The following is a 13,479-nucleotide window of genomic DNA, read 5'->3' as shown; positions in this document are numbered from 1 at the left end:
CTTCCTGAATATTTTTCTCATAAAACTTGGCTAACTTTCTCAAAACACTCATAATAAACAGATGATATCATTCTTCAGCCCCCCAGAAAGTAAACAAGAAAAATGCCTTGAGCATTCCAAGAAACTTTTGCCATGATCTTTGCTCTTCACTGGTCTGCTTTGCTTTGACTGGGCCACTTCCACCTCTTGGTAGCCATTGCTTCTGATTCCACTTCAATGTGTCTAATGTATACCTACTTTTATTTATACCATTCAGGGGTGTTGTGACCATAGAGCTAGGTAAAGAAAAGAGAGGAGCAGACTCTGCCAATACCAGACTCTTGGTAGCTGTGAAAAATACATAGTTTAGTCAAGTAGTGATGACATTAGTGAACAAAATCAGCTGAAATTTGGTTGGAGATTGTAGAATTCAGATGATTCAAATTAAGTAATAAAACTGAAAGATTACAAAAAGTATTGTATAACTTTTCAGGTGTATAACTGAAACAGTAGGTACCAACCCTACCTGAAAGGTCCCTAACAATCTAGAGATTATTAAAACTGGACTCAGTACATCCATCTGTGATGCATGAAGCCACACTTGACACAGGCAGTTCCAAGTCAGGTATCCCTGGGCCAAATGTCTCTATGTCTCTGTCCAGTTGCAACTCCAACTTGCCTTGGGTGACAATCACATCACGAATTGTCTCAGTAACCTAAAATAACACTGAAGTTTAGTGGGTTAAGTGTCTTTTAACCCCAGAAATATAGAAATTATGAAGTGCATCAAACCCATGAATTAGTTTATGTTACAGTCAAGATAATCTGAGTGGTGGGTATCTAAAATGCTGGTAAAATATAATTGAATGTGGCATATTAAAGTAAATGACAAATTGGCCTGTCATTCCAAATTAAATGTGCATTGGATTTGAGATTGGGTGGTATAAGAGGAAGTGACTTAACTTATAAAGAGTGTTAGGATAGTTAAAAGAACTGTAGCTGCTTAATAATGAGGGAAGGATTCATTTGTTAGGTCATGAGTTTGTTGAGTTTAGACTTCTAATTTCTTAAAGAAAATGAAATATATTAAATTTATAAATGTTAAAGTGCTTACAGAAAACTAGTCTGTTCAATTCAAGTTTACTTAACATTAATCAAAATCAAACTCCCTTAAGTAATCAGTCCAATTTAATAAGGCTCCCTGAAAATAATTATTTTATATAAAACTTACTGGGTTTAAAACAGTGTAATACAATTTATAAGATAAATTTAGAGGTTTAGGGAAAACTGTTTACATTTATAATTTTAGTAAACAAAACTTTATTTTTATTTATTTGGATTTGATTTTTAATCTATGTGCACAAAAGCTGCCCTTGGACTTAAAAAAAATTATCACATAGAAACTGAATCTAAAGATTCATATTCTTTACCAATGTAGTCTCTTGCTGATTCTCTCTAATCTCACCTTCTGAAATTTGTACTGAGTATAAATTGAACCTTTTCACTCTGTCTCTCATGCCTTTCATTTTTTAATGTTTCCTTACCCAAAATGTAGCAAAGAGAAATCCCTTCTCTTCCAGTTCCCAATTCTATCTTCATCTGGATCTGATTAATCTTTCCACTGGGAATTTTTCCTTAATTTCAATGGCTCTATTTCTCATTTCACATCAGACACAAACCTTGTGTACTTTCTCAGAGCCAAACTGCCTCCCTTGTTCTCAAAATTCCTCCTATTTGAGATAACTCACTGGAGTAAACAGGCGCACTGTCGCCTCTACTCAGCTTCCCAGACTGGCTGGGGGCCTGAGATTGCACGGACCTCACATCTCACATGCCATGCCTGTCTGCAACAAGTCGCTCCTCCACTTATGGACATAGGATCTGGCTTCCTGAGTGACATCAAAGGATGAATAATGCAATAATTATGAGTTAGGTCTCCATGGTGTGAAATTTGAGCAATGGAAAATAAGAAACAGGAAGGAGCTGGGCAGAGAAATTCTCCTTGTTTTCTCCCTTCTAATCAGAGGTGGTGTTTCTTTTTTAAAACTTTCCAGAAAGGTACTGTGTGCTAAGCAAATATACCTTCTGTGTGACTAGCTGTGTTTCTTCATGGCTTCTCAAGAACCAGTGGCTAGTGCAGTAATGCATCATATTACATTGCTTCACATCTTTCTTTGCCCCACTTCCCCATTTTCTCCCTCACCTCCCTCACATTCATGTTACTGGGCTTGTAATTTCTAAATAAAATATCTCCATCTTCATCCTTGTCTCAAGCTCTGCTTTCTAGAGAACTTAAACTAAGAGAGTCTTTAACACTTTTATTTGATTTTGAGAATTTAGCCTTCTCTTATATTTAAAAAAAAAAAACTATTAATGTAACTTCCAGTCAGACACTGTAAAAGATGTTTAACAATATTGATTCCCTGTGGAATACTATGCAGTCATAAAAAAGAACAAGGTCATGTTCTTTGCAGAGACATGGATGGAGCTGTAGGCCATTATTCTTAGCAAACTAACACAGGAACAGAAAATCAAACGCTGCATGTTCTCACAAGTGGGAGCTAAATGATAAGAACACATGGACACGTAGAGGGAAACAACACACACTGGGGCCTATCAGAGGGTGGAGTGTGGGAGGAGAGAGGGGATCAGGAAAAAATAATAGGTACTAGGCTTCATAACTGGGTGAAATAATCTGTGCAAAAAACCCCATGACACAAGTTTACCTATGTAACAAATCTGCCCATGTACCACTTAACTTAAAAGTTTAAAAAATGCTTACAATTACTATCTTTTAAATTTGAGACTCTAATCCCACTTTTAATATTGACAACTCTCACTCATGGTGAATTCTTTTCTTATGTGTTTTGTGATTGTGGATTGTGAGTTCACCTTTAGCAGGGCTGTATTGAAGGGAACTCTGAGAAAACTTAGATAAGGTTTTGTCCCTCCAGAGAGGACTTACGTTCATTTTGTTACAGATATTACGAGCTTGGGAGTTCTCAGCCACATAAGAGACATAAATGTGAAACTCTGCCTTCAAGGAGAGCAGGTGTCTGGGGGAATCCTATCCCTTTATTCAAATACAAGTAAAAACAGACAAGCTTCCTTGATATCCCTCTTTGCTGAAGGGTTGATCTTGTTTTTAGTTGCTGCCCTTATTCTGAAAATACAGTAGTAGTTCTTTGATAGTTTTCGGCTTTATGTGCAAAGCCTCCATCATGATCTCCGAGGTAGACAAACCTAAAGACAGCTGCAATGTGAACTGAAGAATACTTCTGGTTTTCAATTCTCTATTCATTTTTGCTCCAGGATTTATGTTATTATAAGCTCAGCTATGCATTTAGAAGACTATTTTCTGTATTTAGTCATACTTTCATGGTATTTTATAATGAAAAGGTTTTTGGATGATCTAATCTGCTACAATGCTACAGCATTTCTGTAATACTAGAAACGTAAGATGGAGTCTACCTTTAATAATCAAAATGGACTGAGTTATTACTATTTCTTAAGTATGGCTATTACCATATTAAATGAATTAACTCATCTTCTCAACTCTGTGAGGTGTAGGTACTACTTACTGTCTCCACTGTGTTAGTCTAGGTCCTCCAAGACAAAGGTGACAAGACCAGAATAAATGTGCAAGTATGTTCAGGGAAATGCCTTTGAAAAAGAAATGGGGGAAAGAGGGTAAAGGCTGGGAGAATAATTATATCATAACCCAAGATTGACTCTGAGTGAAGGAGAAAGGGAGAAAAGGCTGGGTAGAAATATCTTAGACTACACAGCAGTTTCGGAAATGTTCAGCAAAGCCTTTGGAGAGTCTTTGAGCCACAGTTGCTTAAGAAAGGAGTCCCGTGTCTCTCGGGAATAGATGTACCTTAGTATCCCTGCCATTTTCAGTCATTACTGGGGAGCAGCCCGGAAGAGATGTGACCCTGGCACACATGCTATGATGGATTCCAAACTGCAGCAACTGGGACCCTTGGCTAGTTATGTCCTCTGTACTGGAAGGTCTGCCAGGTGCATTTTAATGCCACCACACCCACTCTATGCATGAGTAAACAAACACAAAGAGGTTGACCAACATGCTCAAGAACACACAGCTGGCACGTAGTGGAAACGGGATTCCAACCTGGGTACTTTGACTCTGGGACACAACTTCTTAACAACTATGTCATGCTTTTTTGTTGTTAAATAAGATTTTATTGCATTGAAAATTCACATTCTTTGTACAGAAAGAATATTAAGTTAAACAATTGTGCATATAGTTTGTATTCTTTCAGGGTGAAAGTTGTAAATTAATTGGATTCATGGGCCTGTACAAGAGGGAAAATCACACTTAAAAAGGCCTTAAGGTGCTTTCTTCTTTCCGGCATTCAAGACGTTGAAGCGAGGATGTGGTGGGTCCTCTGGTGCGAAATTCCGGATTTCCTTGGGTCTTCTGGTAGGAGCTGCGATCAATTGTGCTGACAACACAGGAGCCAAAAACCTGTATATCATCTCCGTGAAAGGGGATCAAGGGATGGCTGAACAGACTTCCCGCTGCTGGTGTGGGTGACATCGTGAAGGCCACAGTCAAGAAAGGCAAACCAGAGCTCAGAAAAAAGGTACATCCAGCAGTGGTCATTCGACAACGAAAGTCATACCGTAGAAAAGATGGCTTGTTTCTTTATTTTGAAGATAATGCAGGGGTCACAGTGAACAATAAAGGCAAGATGAAAGGTTCTGCCATTACAGGACCAGTAGCAAAGGAGTGTGCAGACTTGTGGCCCCGGATTGCGTCCAATGTTGGCAGCATTGCATGATTCTCCAGTATATTTGTAAAAAATAAAAAAACTTTAAACCCATTAAAAAAAAAAGGCCTTAAGGTGTGGGGCACCTCAAAGGCAGGGGCCTATGGATTTGCCAGTGACCTTTAAAACGTGACTGTATTGCTGAGAGTTCAATGATTATTGATGTATATTCCCTTTCTCCTCAGTCTACTTAGTTACACATTAATATTGTCTCTTCCCTTGTAGGCTGTCTTTATCTTTCCCTCTGTGACACAGACATCTAGCTGCCTACCCAGTATCCAGTATTCCTTCATAACTACTAATTGCCAGTCCCTAAAAAGCCAACAACAATAATATACCATCTACATATCCCTACCTCTCTTATTCAGGATGGCCATCTGACTAACTTCTGAGTAAAAAATGGCGGGCAGAGCTTTCAGGAAACTCTAAAAGGGGCTGACTCAACTAATCTGTACCTTGTGTCCTCAGGGTCCCAGCAAAGAAACGGATGTCACACTGAACTTAGTAAAACTTAGGATGGTGTTATATATGGGACTACTGACAAATGTGGGCAGAATATATGAAAATCATGAAGAACAGCATAGAAACACAATATTAGAGTCAGCTGAGCTGTTATCTCTAAACCTGAACGGGTAAGAAGAGAGACAGGTACAGCAGACTATCTTGAGAAGGGTGAACTTCAAGTCAAGAGATACAGCCAGCAAGAGATGACTCTTTCGGAAGGGAGTTTGGGGGAGTAGGGGGAGATATACTTCTTAGGTGCAAAGTTCTACAAATTATTAAAAATGTATGAAGTTGTGTATCTATCACCGAAATGAAGAGATAGAGTATTTTTTAAGTTTTCTCATGCCCTTTATAGTCAATCCCATACCATACTACCAGCCCCTGGCAACTACTGATCTGTTTTCTATCTCTACTATTTTGCCTTTTCTATAACGTCATGCCGCATTTTGAATCTGGCTTCTTTCACTTAGCATAATACCTCTGCATTTATGACTAGTTCATTCCTTTTTATTGTTGAGTAGTATTCCATTGTGCCAATATACCGTAACTTGTTTATCCATTCATAGTAGAACAATATTTGGATTGTTTCCAGTTTTGGGCAATTATGAATAAAACTGTAAATATTTAGGTACAGTAGTCCCCCTTTATTCACCGGGGATACATTCCGAGATTCCTGGTGGATGCCCGAAACTGCAGATAGTACTAAATCCTATGCCATATACTATTGTTTTTTGATCTGATAACTACTATGTGACTAATGAGGAGATAGCACAGACAGTGTGAATACACTGTACAAGGGGATGATTCACATCCCAGGCAGGACTGAGCAGGACAGCAAGATATTTCACCAAGCTGATCTCAACTGCATGAAACTCAAAACTTATGAATTATTTCTGGAATTTTCTATTTTCAGACTCTGGTTAACTGTATGTAACTGAAACCATGGGAAACAAGACCATGGATAAGAAGAGACTCCTGTATAGGTTTTTGTGTGAATACACAGTTTCATTTCTCATGGGTATACACTTAGCAATAGGATTACCTGGTCACACGGTAAATGTAGATTTAGCGTTTTAAGAAACTGCTGAACTGTTCTCCAATGTGTCTATACCATTTTACATTCCCACCAGCAATGAATGAAAGTTCCAGTTACTCTGCAACATCACCAGCACTTAGTATGATCAGCTTTTAAAAATTGTCATTGTAGTAGTTTGTGGTGATATCTTATCGTGGTTTTAATTTGCATTTTCCCATTGGCAAATTATGTTGGGCATCTTTTCGTGAGCTTATTTGCTACCCATGTCTTTGAAATAGCTGTTCAAGTCATTCATAATTGGATTGTTTTTGTTTCTATTACTTAGTTATGAGAGTTCTTTATATATTCTGGGTATTCCTGATCAGGTATATGTTTTGCAAATATTCTCTCAATCTTTTTTTATTTTTATGGTGTTTTTCAAAGAGCAAAATAGTTAAATGTATAAAGTACAATTTGTCAAGTTTCTTCTATGGCTCACGTTTTTTATGTCCTATCTTAGAAATCTTTGTGAAGCCCAAGGTCACAAAGATCATCCCCTATATTTTCTTGTAGAAATTTTATGGTTTTTAGACTTTTACAATTGCGTCAATAATCCATTTCAAGTTCATGTGTGTATGTGGTACAAGAGATGGGTTAACATTTGTTACCAATTATTTCATTACCATTTGTTGAAAAGACTATTCTTTCTCTGTTGAATTCAACCTTTATTGAAAATCAGTTGACCATATAAGTGTGGGTTTATTCTGTTCCTCTGATCTATTTCTCTGTCCTTTTGCCAATTTCATGCTGTCTTCATTACTACAGCTTCATAGCAAACTTGGAAATCAAGTGGTATAAGTCCTCCAACTTTCTTCTTTTTTCTCAAAATTGTTTTGACTATTCCTGTCATTGCTTTTCCATATAAATTTTAGAATCAGCTTTTCTGTTTCTACAAAAACCTTTCTAGGATCTGGGGATTGTGTTAAACTTATAAAAAGATGTCAATTCTTCCCAAATTGGTTTATGTTTGTTTTGGGTTTTGGGCGTTTTTTGAGGTTGGGAGGGTTTGGTTTTTTGTGTTTTTTTTTTTAACTTCAGGTGTACATGTGCAGGATGTACAGGTTTGTTACATACATAAACTTGTGTCATGGGGATTTGTCGTACAGATTATTTCATCACCCAGGTGTTAAGCCTAGTATCCACTAGTTAGTTTTCTTGATCTTCCCCCTCCTCCCACCCTCTTCCCTCTGATAGGCCCCAATGTGTCGTTCCCCTCTATGTGTCCATGTGTTTTCATCATTTAGCTCCTATATATAAGTGATAACTTGTGATATTTGGTTTTCTGTTCCTGCATTAGTTTGCTAAGGATAATGGCCTCCAGCTCCATCCATGTCCCTGCAAAGGACAAGATCTCGTTCTTTTTGGGGGCTGCATAGTATTCCATGGAGTATTTGTACCACATTTTCTTTACCCAGTCTATCATTGATAGGCATTTGGGTTGATTCCATGTCTTTACTATTGTGAGTGGTGCTGCAGTGAACATACATGTGCACAGATCTTTATAACAGAACAATGTATATTCCTTTGGGTATATACCCAGTAATGGGATTGCTGGGTTGAATGGTATTTCTGTCTTTAGGTCTCTGAAGAATCACCACACTGTCTCCCACAATGGTTCCACTAACTTACACTCCCACCAACAGTGTAGAAGTGTTCCTTTGAGAATTGACATCTTAACAATATTGAGTCTTCCAATCTAGAAGACAGTATGTCTATTTATTTAGGTCTTTGATTTCTCTCACTGTTTTAATAATTTTCAGCATAAGCCTTGCACATATTTTGATTTATCTCTAAATATTTTGTGAGCTTTTTTGGTGCTAGTATACATGGCATTTCTCTTTAAATTTAAATTTATAATTGTTCATTGCTAGTATGCAGAAATTGACTTTTGTACATTCACCTTGTATTCTGCAACCAGGATAAGCTCAACAGTAGCTTTTATTTTATATTTTTTAGGACATCCTGGGTAAATAATCATGTTGCCTGCAACTAGTTTTATTTATTCCTTTCTAATTCATATAACTTTTATTTCTTTTTTTTCTTGCCTTATTGTGCTGGCTAGACTCCCCAGTATAATGTTGAATAGAAACAGGTATTTCTCTTATATATGTACATGATTGATATATGATAAATCTGTCTAAGCATAAAAAGCTGGCCATGGTGGCTCATGCTTGTAATCCCAGCACTTTGGGAGGCTGAGGTAGTAGGATCATTTGAGCCTAGCTGTTCAAGACCAGCCTGAGCAACACAGTGAGACCTATTCTCTACAAATAATTTTAAAAAAAAAATAGCCAGGCATGGTAGCACATGCCTGTAGTCCTAGCTACTCTGGAGGTTAGGGCAGGAGGATTGCTTGAGCCCTGGAGGTCGAGGCTGCAATGAGCCATGATTGTGCCACTGCACTCCAGCCTGGGTGACAGAGCTGAGACCCCGTCTCTGAAAAAATAAATAAATAAAAAGCATAAAAGAGCTCTTTCAATATACAATAAAAAAATCAAAACAACAGAAGAGCATTTTGTCATAGTTTAATTGGAAGTTTCTTTTTTATATCTGTTACACCTAAAGTAAAGGTGTGTTTTACTATTGAGGGTGTTAGATATGATAAAATCTTATAATAGTTAGAGCAGCTACATTTCATATTCATAGACTATGATATGAACAGAGCACCTAGAGTTGTACAATGTGGAGGCCTTGGTATTATGTTACATGTGCCTGGGGGCTTCATAATTTACACTGTTATTACTTATTTCATTTAACCAAAGATGAAATGTCAGTTTAAGCCTGCTACTTGGGATCCTGGAAAGCTAAAAATGGTTGGCTAGCCAGAGACATTTACTAAATGTTGACCATGATAAACTTGAACTGGTAACCCTCAAAAACTGTAATGGATCTGAGGCTTTACTTGCAAGCTAATAGGTTAGCCTGGCACTGTTTCATGGGTGCTTCCAGAAGACACAGAATGTCTAGGCAAAAGAGAAGGATTTCATGACTGGTAGCACAGCAGGCAGCATAGGTTTTGTGTTTGTGTTGGTTCTTCTTGCCTACCAAGGATTGTGGGGCAAGGGCTGGGTGCAGATGGATGCTGAGCATATTATGGTTTAGGGTCACCCTTAAGAAACCTCAAACTTAGGAAACTTCAATCTAAACAAGGTTGGTAAGCAAACCTGTCTAAACTTTTTCCCAGAGAGAGATAATAGCTTTATTATCCTGGACATCAAACTGCCCTCTGCTCCAAAGGGAGACACTATTTCCATCTTCCAATACCGTTTGTAATACAAACATCCATGAAAAGATAACCCAGAGTGTTGTCAGTGCCTCTTCTCAGAAGATGCTATCCACAGGGAGTTTTTTGTTTGTTTTGTTTTGTTTTTTTCCCAACAGTAACATAGCCTCTATGGTCAACTGGGAAAAGTAATTCTGAGTAGGGCATACCTGTCACTTAGTTTGTCCCCAGTTGTGGCAGTCTGCCCACATGTTCAATAAATCTGTTTCTTCTTTATCTAGATCTGCAGTTAGACCACATCTCCCAAACTCTTTTGCAGTTAAATATGGCCACATGGCTCAATTGGACAACAAAACAGATGGAAGTCACACTCTCATCTCCAGGCCTGGCCTATAAAATGTCCCCCACACAATCCTCTCTGTCTCCTCTCCTCATTCTTTTCCTGCTCTGGTTAAATGCAAAAAAAAAGACAAATTCCTAAAAGATGGTAGAATCATGTGATGGAAGAAGATTGGGTCTTTGAATAGTTGCATGGAGCAGTGATTCTCTTTCTTCTCCCAAGGTGCATAGAAATATGATATAAATAAAAAAAAATCAGTCAAGTTTTAGTGGTCTGACAATAAGTGTATCAATTATAGTATCTAGCATTAAGTAGTCTAATACATCAGCCTTACTGCTATTCTACCCCAAACTTAAATATCTCCCCCATTACATTTGACCTCATTTATGTTTGTTTTTTGTAGCTTTCTGTTAGATGTTAACAACACAAATAAGAGAGACTTTCAACTCCATTTGCTATGAATATGGTGTAATTTGTATGATTTTTGGCAGTTCAAGATGCCACCACCCAGTGGTGCACAGCAGCACTGGGGAAGCAACTAACTCTGGAAGGTGGAAGCAGGGCTAAGGGTCTTCCACTTGGCAGAGTAGGTCATGGCCACTAACATCATGTGAAGGTAGGGGGCTGGAAGATGAGCAAGGAAAACATAGTATCTGTTGTATTTACTGGCATTATTATCATCTTTGAAACATCTACTGGTCCTCTCAAATACGTGGGTGAGAGGTCAGCTTAGTGCACAGGGGTGATTAGTCTCATTAGTGACCAAAGCTATGGCAAAAGGACTCCACGAACACAGGCTACATGATCCTCCCCACAGCCCTTTGCTTCAGGGGGTCAAATCCTTCCTGCCATCTATTTTTGCAAGTACAGTTTTATGGGAATACAGCCATGCTCATTTGGTTAGGGATTGTCTTTGGCTGCTTTCTCACTCCAACCACAGAATCGGTAGTTGCAACAGAGGCCAGATGGCTTGCCAAGCTTAAAATATTTTCTCTCTGGGCCTTTACAGAAAAAGTTTGCTGACCCATGGTTCAGAGACTGTTATACTCGTTGTATGTATGTATAAACTGCACCTCTGCTGATTTAGATCACTTAATTCAATTCACAGAGTATGTTAGTAGTCAAGCCAATCATTCAGTCTAGGCCTGTAGATTCCTTCTCCAACTTCTTTGCCTGCTCATTCTATAGAAATTCTACTGGGCACGATTTGAGTTGAGGGTAATAGAGTGCTTAAAGTGATGGATGGAGGAGGAAGGGAATTTGGAAAGGAGTCAATGGATTAAGATAAAATGGAATGGGTTCAGGGACTGGATGTTCATATGAACTCAGAAGGTTGGCTTCTGGGAAGCAGGGAAGCATGAGTGCATGCACGTGACAGCCAGCTAGAGAGAGCGTGAACAAGAAAACTCAGAGTGGGTAAGGGTAAGACATTGCCTTTCTCCTTACAGAATGTGTACCTGGCAAGCCTCCAAATTTAGACCCATTCAATCATGTGTATGTATCTCCTTAACCCAGAATAAGAATCTGATTAAAAAATAACAAAAAGTGGTTAGAATATATCTGTTCCTAGCATCTTCCCTTTCCATTCTTTTCTGTTCCAAGAACCTAAGTGGCCTGACACATCTTCGGAAGAAAAAGACAAGATAACAACCAAACCTTTTTGCAGAGCCCTTAGACAAAAGAAAAGTGAGATGTGGTCTCAGAGTCCTAAGGACTCCATTTTGAAGGCAAAGGGATGGCCAGTAGCCTCCAGCTTCTTTGTCCCAAAGAACCCAGCTGAACTGATATTTGTGGGAATGACACCCAGGCAGGAGGAACAGCAGGGATATGGCTCCCATTTCTGAGGCTGGTTTAGGCTTGAAGACACCTGTTGTGTTATCAAGCCCACTGTAACTTGCCAAACGTGTCATGATGTCTTCATTTAGAAAATAGAACCCAGGAAGCCCTTGCTGTCACTGACTCCCTCTGAATGTTAAATGGCAATGTCTTACCCTTTCTCACGTGTTTTCTCTCACTCACACGCTCCCTAGCTCGCAGTATCTCACTGGCTGTCTTACGTGTATGCACTCATCCTTTCTCCCTCCCCTCAAGCCAGCCTTCTGAGTTCATCTGAAAGTTCAGTCCTTGAACACAGTCCATTTTATCCCAATCTATCGACTCTCTTCCAAATTCCATTCTTCCCCCATCCATCACTTCAAGCACTCTATTACCCTCAACACACGTTTTGCCCAGTTCTCCCTATACAATATACACCTGGCAAACCTCCAACTTTGGATCAATCCAATCATTTACCTTCTCCACTCCTACAACCCCCCTACTTAGGCTGCTGGGACAATCATAGAGCAAGGAAGGTGGGAGCCACTACAAATTTCTCTCCTGCACACTCATCAGAACCTCTACTTCAGCATTATCACACCTTAACAAATCTTTCAACAGCTGCTTCTCACCATTTCCTCAGAAACTATGGGTGGGCATTTATTGGTTGACTTCCCAGTATTCATTCTTCCCTTTTCTTCCCAACAGCACCCAGATTTTCCCTCGAGGAGGTGTACCTCTCCCATTCCTAATCATGCTGTTTGGGTGGGCTTGACCTCATTCCATCTCCAGGAGTAGGCACTGATGGGCTTCAGCAAATCAGCTCTCTCATTTCTGTGGTCACCTGATGGGTGCATCACAGATGAGCACACCACCCAGATGGGCTGATGAGACAAGAGGAGATGACCATAAGGGCTTCTGAGAAATATACTTCCCCTGTCTTCTTCTGGAGCCCCAGAGGAGACTCTCTCTGGGTGTTGCAATGTGGGTGTAATGTCTTACTGCTGGAGCTCATAAGGTAGAACCAGGAGCAAGAGAATCATAGGAGCTAGAGTCCTGATATCTTGAGCTACTGGATAAAACTGTGCCAACACCCTGGTCTGCCTTTAGACTTTCAAGAATAACAGTCAATAAATCTTACTTGCTTTTTAAGCCAGTTTCTGTTGAGCTTTCCATGCTTGCATCCTCACTGATGCCCCCTTCCAAAATTTTACCTCTTACCCTCAAATCTTCCATTTTGCTACAGCAAATGATCTCGCCTCCCAGTTGAGGGAAGAAATGAAAGTCATCTGGCAAGAACTCTATCACCTGCTTCTCTGACACTGTTAAGTACTTCTGAATCTGAACTTGTCTTCCTCCTTCCTTAAAGCCTTTCCCCTCTACCTTCTCAGAAACTTGGCTTCTCATGTGTCTCTGCCTTTCTGCCTTCTTACCATTGTTTTGTTTTGAGACAGGGTCTCACTCTGTCACCAGGGATGGAGTGCAATGGTGCTATCTCAGTTCACTGCAACTTCTGCCTCCCGGGTTCGAGCTATTCACGTGCCTCAATCTCCTGAGTAGCTGGGACTACACAGGCACCTGCCACCATGCCTGGCTAATTTTTTAGTAGAGATAGGGTTTTACCATGTTGGCCAGGCTGGTCTCGAACTCTCAACCTCAGGTGATCTGCCCACCTCGGCCTCCCAAAGTGCTGGAATTACAGGTGTGAGCCACCATGCCTGGTCTCTTACTGTTCTTATGGAACAGT

The 13,479-nt window shown here is 39.6% G+C and overlaps 1 pseudogene; it reads left to right on the top strand.

Moving 5' to 3' along the window:
• Positions 1-4,067: 4,067 nt before the first annotated feature.
• On the top strand, positions 4,068-4,809 carry LOC100936343 (large ribosomal subunit protein uL14-like; annotated as a pseudogene).
• Positions 4,810-13,479: the final 8,670 nt, after the last annotated feature.

This window comes from Pongo abelii, chromosome 5 (genome assembly GCF_028885655.2).
Source record: "Pongo abelii isolate AG06213 chromosome 5, NHGRI_mPonAbe1-v2.0_pri, whole genome shotgun sequence".
NCBI lineage: Eukaryota > Metazoa > Chordata > Mammalia > Primates > Hominidae > Pongo > Pongo abelii.
The sequence above is the reverse complement of the archived record's forward strand: the minus strand, read 5'-3'. Positions and strand labels throughout refer to the sequence as shown.